The 8,020-nt window shown below is 33.7% G+C and overlaps 1 non-coding gene across 1 annotated transcript; it reads left to right on the forward strand.

Annotated features, from left to right (window-relative positions):
• Nucleotides 1–574: 574 nt before the first annotated feature.
• Nucleotides 575–737, forward strand: LOC112851452 (U1 spliceosomal RNA). The gene has a single exon (XR_003222772.1). It is a non-coding gene; the product is annotated as a U1 spliceosomal RNA (small nuclear RNA).
• The last annotated feature ends 7,283 nt before the right edge of the window (nucleotides 738–8,020 follow it).

The following is an 8,020-nucleotide window of genomic DNA, read 5'->3' on the forward strand; positions in this document are numbered from 1 at the left end:
TCTCTCTCTCTCTCTCTCTCAAAAAATGAATAAACATTAAAAAAATTTAAAAACTAAGCAGGTACATCTGGCTACACATGCTTAGAAGACAGATTCTACCAATTAAGTTCAGACAAGTTATTAAAGAAAAAAACCTTCAGGATAAAAACCCCAATCCAGAGTTGCTCCAATAAATTTTTACAATGTCCAGTTCTCAATCAAAAGATCACAAGACATGTCAAAAAATAGGAAAGCATGAAGTATACTCAGAGTAAATAAGAATCATTGTAACTAATGATGAGTTGGCCCAGATGTTGAATTTGGATTTAGCAAAGACTTCAAAGCAGCTGTTATAATAAATATGTTCAAAGAATTAAAGAACACTACGTTTCAAGAATTAAAGGAAAAACCTGTTTAACACCATATGCAAATATTAACTCAAAAATGGACCAGCAACCTAAAAATAAGAGCAAAACCATAAAAATCTTAGAAGAAAACACAGGGGAAATCTTCATGATCTTGAACTTCATGACCTTGAATTCTCAGATAAGACACCAAAGGCATGAGCAGCAAAAGAAAAAATAAATAAATAGATACACCCACCTGGCAGGGGAGATTCCATGATCAGGAAGGTGGTTTTCCCAGGGCAAGGCTTACCCAGTGCACTTCAGATATGCTGACCCTTATAATTGTCCCAAATGTGGGAAACTTGACTGCATAATTTGGGGTAGTGGGGGCTGCATTTGTGCTCTCTCAGAAAAAAAAATAGGTAAATTGGACTTCATAAAAATTAAATATTTTTGTACATTAAAGGGGAGTATGAAGAAAGTAAAAAGACAACCTACAAAATGGGAGAAAATATTTGCAAATCATATATCTAATAATATTCTAGCATTCAGAATATATAAAGAACTCTTACAGCTCAACAGAAAATGAGGTAACACTTCACATTTCACATAAAAATTAAGATGAATTGGCAAGGATGTAGAGAAATTAGAATCTTCATACATTGTTGATGGTAATGTAATATGGTACAGCCACTGTGGAAAATCGTTGGTGATTCCCCAAAAGGCTACATCTAGAATTACCATATGACCCAGCATTTTCCACTGTTAGGAGTATACTCCAAAGAATTGAAAACACATACACAAACAAACATGTGGACATGCACGGTCATAGTTATAATAGTTACAATAATAAAAAGGTGGAAACAACCCAAATGTCCATCAATGAATGAATGGCTAACAAACTGTGAGATATATATATGTGTATATATATATATATATATATATATACACACACATATATATGTGTATATATATATATATATATATATACACAATGAAATATCTCTCAGCCACAAAGAGAAATGAAATATAATATGGATGAACCTCAAAAAAATTATGCTCAAAGAAACCAGATACAAAATATTGTATATGATTGCATTTATATGAAATTCCCAGAATAGGTAAATTAATAGAAACATAATACAGACTGGTGGTTACCAGGGACTAGGTTGGAAGCAACCACATAATGGGTACAAAATTTCTTTTTGGAGTGATGAAATGTTTTGTAATAACACTGTAAGTGTACTAAATGCCAATGAATTGTATATGTTAAAATAGTTAATTTTACATATGTGAGTATCATAGTTAACTTTACATATGTGAGTATCATCTCAATAAAAATTTGTTTTGATGAATTAAAGGAAAATACGATGACTCAAACCAAGAACCAAAAGAGAGAGTATAAATCTTTTTTAAATAATAGAATAAAAATGAAAGAAAATTCTATAGTGAAAAGTACAATAATCAAATGAATATTCACCAAATGGGCTCAATATCACATCTGAGATGGCAGAATAAAAAATCAGTAAACTTGAAAATAGCAAAATAGAACTTGTCCAACATGAAGAACAAAGAAATTTTTTAATATAGACAGAAAGACTTGTAGGACATCAAGCATGCCAACAGACACAGAATGGGAATTCAAAACTTGAGAAGAGAGAGAGATACAGACAAAAGAATATTCAAAGAAATAAGTTCCAAAAAGTTCCCCAAAAGTCAAAAAGTTTCCAAACTTGATGAAAAAGATCAATCTACACATGCAAGAAACTTACAACAAATATAGGATAAATATACTGTATTAAGCCTGTTGAAAGACAAAAAATTTTGAAAGTATCAAAGTAAAATGACTCTGCGTGTAGAGAGGAATAACAAAATGAGTAACCGCTAACTTTGTCTCCAAAACAATGGAAGCCAGAGGGCAGTGAAGCCTAAAATAAAATAGCCTAAAATAAATTGTGATACCTCAATACGTGTATTTTAAAGCCATAGAGCAACCACTATTGAAAAAAGTACATAGTGTAAAAAAAAAAAAAAAACAGAGGAGGGGCACCTGGGCGGCTCAGTCAGTTAAGTGTCTGACTTCGGCTCAGGTCATGATCCCACGGTTTGTGGGTTCGAGCTCCACATCAGGCTCTATGCTGACAGCTCAGAGCCTGCTTCAGATTATGTCTCTGGCTCTCTCTTCCCTCCTCCACTTGTGCTCTTTCTCTCTGTCTCTAAAATAAATAAACATTAAAAAAAATTTTTTTAAACAGAGGAATAAAAATGATACACTAAGATGTTAATTTAACACAAAATAATGCAATAGAATAGGGACAAAAATATATATGAGACATTGAAAAGTAATAGCAAAATGGAAGATGTAAATCCAACCTTATCAATAATCATATTAATATGAAAGAGCTAAATTCTAAACAAAAGGCAGCAATTTTCTGATTGGATTTTTAAAGCAAGATTCTATTATATTCTACATATAAGAGACATACTTTAAACTCAAAAATACAAATATGTCAAAGTAAAAGAATAGAGAAAGATATCGCATGTAAACAATACAATTAAAGTGACTATGTTAATTCAAGTAAAATCTCTTTGAAGACAAGATATGTTCCTAGAGAAAAAGAGACATTTCATAATGATAAAAAGTTTACTACATCAGGAAGGTATAAAAGTTGTAAATGTGTATGAATCTAATAATGGAGCCTCCAAACACAAGAAGAAAAACCTGACAGAATTGAAAGAAGAAATAGAGAATTCAGTAATTATAGTTGGATATTTCAATAATTCACTCTAAATAATAGAATAACAGAACAGAAAAATCAGAAGCAACAAGGAAGAGTGGGTGGAAGGATTACAAAGAACCACTAAAGTTTTGAAGGTTACAGAAACGCTTATTACCTTGAATGTGATTCTTCGATATTTATACACATGTCAAAATATCAAATTGCATGTTTTAAATATGTGCAGCTTATTACACATCAATTATGTTTCAGTAAAGCTATGAAAATGTGTAGAATGCAAGTAATAAACAGTGGTAAACTCATAGTATTAAAAGTTCATAATAAAGAGAAGAAAGACTCAAATACAGACTCCAAGTTTCCACCTTAAGAAACTAGGAAAGAAGAACAAATTAAACCCAAATCAAGAAGAAGAAAGAAAATAGTAAATGTTAGAGCATAAATCAAGGAAAAGGAAAAAGAGAAAAACATTAAAAAATCAGTGGAATAAAAAGCTGACTCTTTAAAAAGATTAACAAACTTGATAAACCATTATCAAGACAGGCCAATTAGAAGAGAGACAATACACACATTACCAAAAAATTAAAAATGTTTCATAACTACCAAACCTATAAAAGTTAAAAGGATTACCAAGACAGACTATGAACAACTTTATGCCAACAAAGTTAAGCAACTTAGATAAAATGAACAAATTTCTAAGACAGACACAAATTACCAAAACTGACTGAAGAAGAGAAAGTCTAAAAAGAACTATAACAAGTAAAAAATTGAACTAATAATTTAAATATCTCACAAGGAAAAGGTTGGACCCAGATGGCTACATTAATGAATTCTACCAATATTAAAGAAACAATACCAACCTATACCAAATCTTGCAGAAAATATAGGAAGAGGAAACATTTCAAACTCATTCTTTGAAGCCAGTATTACACTGATATCAAGGTCAGAAAAAAAATCACAAGAGAAAAAAAACTAAAGATCAATATTACTAATAAAAGTACAAAAAGCTCTTGGTGGAAATTAATATTAATTAATCCTTGATTAACTGATCTACATTTTTAAAGGATTATTATACAACGTTTCAAGTGGTATTTATCCCAGGAAGACAAGATTGGTTTAACATCTGAAAATCAATTAATATTAATAAAGTAAAGGAACAAAAACCCAATTTCCTCAATTTGACAAAATCCACATTCATGTATGATAATCACTGTCAATAAACCAGGAATAGAAGGAAACTTCCTTAATCCCAATGAAGGCATCTATGAAAACCTATAGCTGATGTCATAATGAATGATGAAAAACTTCATGATTTCTCCCTAAGAGCTGGAATAAGGCAAAGATGTCTACTGCTACTTCTACTCACCATCGCAGCAGACTAGCCAATGCAATAAAGCAAGAAAAGAAAAATTAAATGCATATAGATTGGGAAGGAAGGAGTAAATCTCTTTCAGGAAAACATTAAAAGCTACTAGAACTAATAAAATAGCTCACCAAAGTCACAGGATCCAAGATCAATATACAAAATCAACTGTATTTCTATATACTAGCAATAAAAAATCCAAAATAAAATTTTTAAAAACCTTCATTCATAATAGTATCACAACAAGTACTTAGGAATAAACAAAGAAGTGCAAGATTTGCACACTGGAACTATAAAACTATTACTACAAAACGTGGACCCTGAAAACTACAAATCATTATGTGGAACAACATGAAGGGTCCTCAATATCATTATGGTGAGATGATGGTAGACACAAAAGACTACGTGTTGTATGATTCTATTTAAATGGACCTTATAGAAAATGCAAATCTAGTGCTAGATAATGTGTCAGTGGTCATCTGGGACTGAAAGCTGGGGATGAGGATTTGATTGCAAATAGTCATGTGTGATAGAAATGTTCTAAAACTGGATTGTGATTATTTTTTTAATGTTTTATTTTTATTTTTGAGAGAAAGAGAGAGAGAGAGAGACAATGTGGGCAGGGGAGAGGCAGAGGGAGAGGGAGATACAGAATCCAAAGCAGCCTCCAGGCTCTGAGCTGTCAGCACAGAGCTTGACACGGGGCTCGAACCCACAAACTGTGAGATCATGACCTGAGTTGAAGTTGGATGCTCAACCGACCGAGCCACGCAGGTGCCCCCTGGCTTGTGATTATTTTTGTACAACTCTGCACATTTACTAAAACCCATTGGAATTGTACACTTACAATCTCCAGATACTACAGTATATAAACTATACCTCAATAGGATGTTAAACATTTTTTTAAATTATTGTGACACTTCCACTTTTGACAATGGTATAATAGATTATTTGTTCTACAGTCTCTCCAGCAACAAGAAAAACTAGGTGGTGTATTAAAAAATGAAAACTAAGGAAACACAAAGCTAACAAAATAGTGAAGAATTACTAAGCCATGACCATTGGGAAACGGAGGCCCAGAGAGCAATCAAAGATTGTGGCCCACGACTCAGCAAGATGGGATGGAAGAACCAGCTTTCAAAAGGTTGTTTCCAAAACTGACAGTAAGTCAAGAAAGAAAAAAAACACATGAGTTGGAAAGTAAGTACATACTTGTGGATACAGAAAATCCGAAAGAATCTGCAAATTGGTAAAAATGAACACATGAATTTAGCAACGTCGCTACATTCGAGATAAAAAATGTTGCTTTTTTATTTCTAAGTCACAAAGATAAAACAAAATTAATAAACATCCTTTACAACAAACCTCAATAAAAGTAAATATCAAATGTAATAAGTCTAACAAAAAGGTGACAAGCTCCATATAAAAAGCTAAGATACATTGTTGATAAAAATTTACAAAAGCTGGAGATATTTCATGTTCATAGATTAGAAATTCCGTTTTTTAGAAATGTCAATCTTCCCCCAAAATGTATATCTAGTGCAATCCCAATAAAAAATTCAACCATGTTAGTTTTTCTGTTGTTTTAGAAGTTGGACAAGCTGGTTGTATTCATTTTCTATCACCATGAAACAAGTTACCACACAATCAGGGGCTTTAAAAAGCACATGCTCATTATCTCACATTCTGTGAGAATCAGAAGTCCAGGCACAACTTAGCTGGGCCTTTGTTCAGGGTCTCACAAGGATCCAGTCTAAGCACTGGCCAGGATGTGTCCTCATCTGGAGATCAGGGTTCTCTTCCAAGCTCATTAGAGGCTGCCTAATTTCCTGCCACATGTTTTTCTCTATAGTCAGTTCATATAATAGCAGGTTGTTTCTTCAAGGCCAAGAGAAGAGCCTTTCTACTTTCTGCTAGCAAGACCAGAGGTTCCTGGGTGGCTCAGTTGATTAAGCATCCAACTCTTGATTTCAGCTCAAATCATGATCTCACAGTTCATGAGATCAAGGCCCACGTCAGGCTCTGCGCTGACAGTGTGGAACCTGCTTGCGATTCTCTCTCTCTCTGCTCTCTCTGTCTCTCCCCCACTCATATGTGTGCACTCTCTATCAAAAACAAATTAAAAAAAAAATTTTTTTAAAGACTGTGTTATGTGTGTAGGTATTTCCTAATCATGGGGGTGACCCCCCATCACCTTTGCCATATTTTATTGACCACAGTCAAGGAGAGGAGATTGTACAGGGTGTGAATATCACAAGCAAGATCTTGGGGCCATTTTAGGATTCTTCCCACCATTCCAATCCCAAAATGTATTTGAAAATGCAAATAGAGAAGACAGTCTTAAAGAATAAAGGGAAGAAAAACTTCCTCTACTGGATATCAAGATATTATTATAAAGCTACACTAACTGAAACAGCATGGCCTTGGTTCAAGGACAGATCAATTAATCAAGAGAACAAAATAAAGAACATGCATGGATCCATGCTTTTAGAAATCTTTGTTTTGTGGGAAAATGGTACTTCAGAGTCATAGGGAGATGACAATATAACCACTTGATATTTATTAAGGAAAACAATTAATGCCTACCTCATACGATCCACCAAAAGCAATTCCCAGAGGAGTGTAGATCTAGATAGAAGGCAAGCTGATAAAGCTTGATGAAAAACAATATAGGAGAGTGTCTTTAGGACCTCACGGTAGATTTTACTACATTAAAACAAGAAATTCTGTTAATCAAAATGCGCCAAAAGGGGAAAAAAACAATAGATCAGGAGAAGGTATCTGTCAAACATAACACTAACAGAGAACTGTTAACCAAAAGCACAGAGCTATAAGAAAAAGGAAAGCCAGAATAGACATGACCAGGCTCTTACAACAGAGGATATCCAAATGGCCAATAAACATGTGAAAATGTGTCCTACCTCATCAGTCATCTAAGCAATGCTAGTTAAAACCACAAGGAGATACCACTAGACACACACCTCAATGACTAGAATTTAAAAATTTAAAAAAAAACTAACAATACTATGTTTTGTTGGGGATATGGAACAACAGGAACACTCATACACTCTGAGTGGGGTATAAATTGCACAACCATTTTGGAAAAATGGTTGTACAATATATACCCAAGCTGAATTCACCCATGCTTTTGCACCATTTTAGTTACATACCCAAAAGAAATGCACACGTATGTGCACCAAGAGACACATACAAGAATACTGCTGGGCACATCAGCCCTTGCACCAAAAACTGGAAGTTATCTAAATGTCCAATCCACAGAATAATGGAAATATGTATTGTGGCATAGTAAAAAAAAAAAAAAAAAAGGAAACCTGCAGAGCAATGAAAAGGAAGGATCTACATCTACAAACCCAACAACACTGAAAAGAACACAGTGCGTGGTCTCATTCTATAAAGTTCAAAAACCTAACAAAACTGAAGGTGCTTAGGGATACATGCTTGAGTGGCAAACTGTAAAACAAAACAAGGAACTTCATGCCATAAAAGTTAATATAGCGTTTTGTTTTGCTTTGCTTTGCTTTTGCTGGAGAAGAGAGGGCAATGAGCAGGAAGAAACATGGGAAGGTTTCAGATCA

This window comes from Puma concolor, chromosome E2 (genome assembly GCF_028749965.1).
Source record: "Puma concolor isolate L17-30 chromosome E2, mPumCon1.1.hap2, whole genome shotgun sequence".
Classification (NCBI taxonomy): Eukaryota; Metazoa; Chordata; class Mammalia; order Carnivora; family Felidae; genus Puma; species Puma concolor.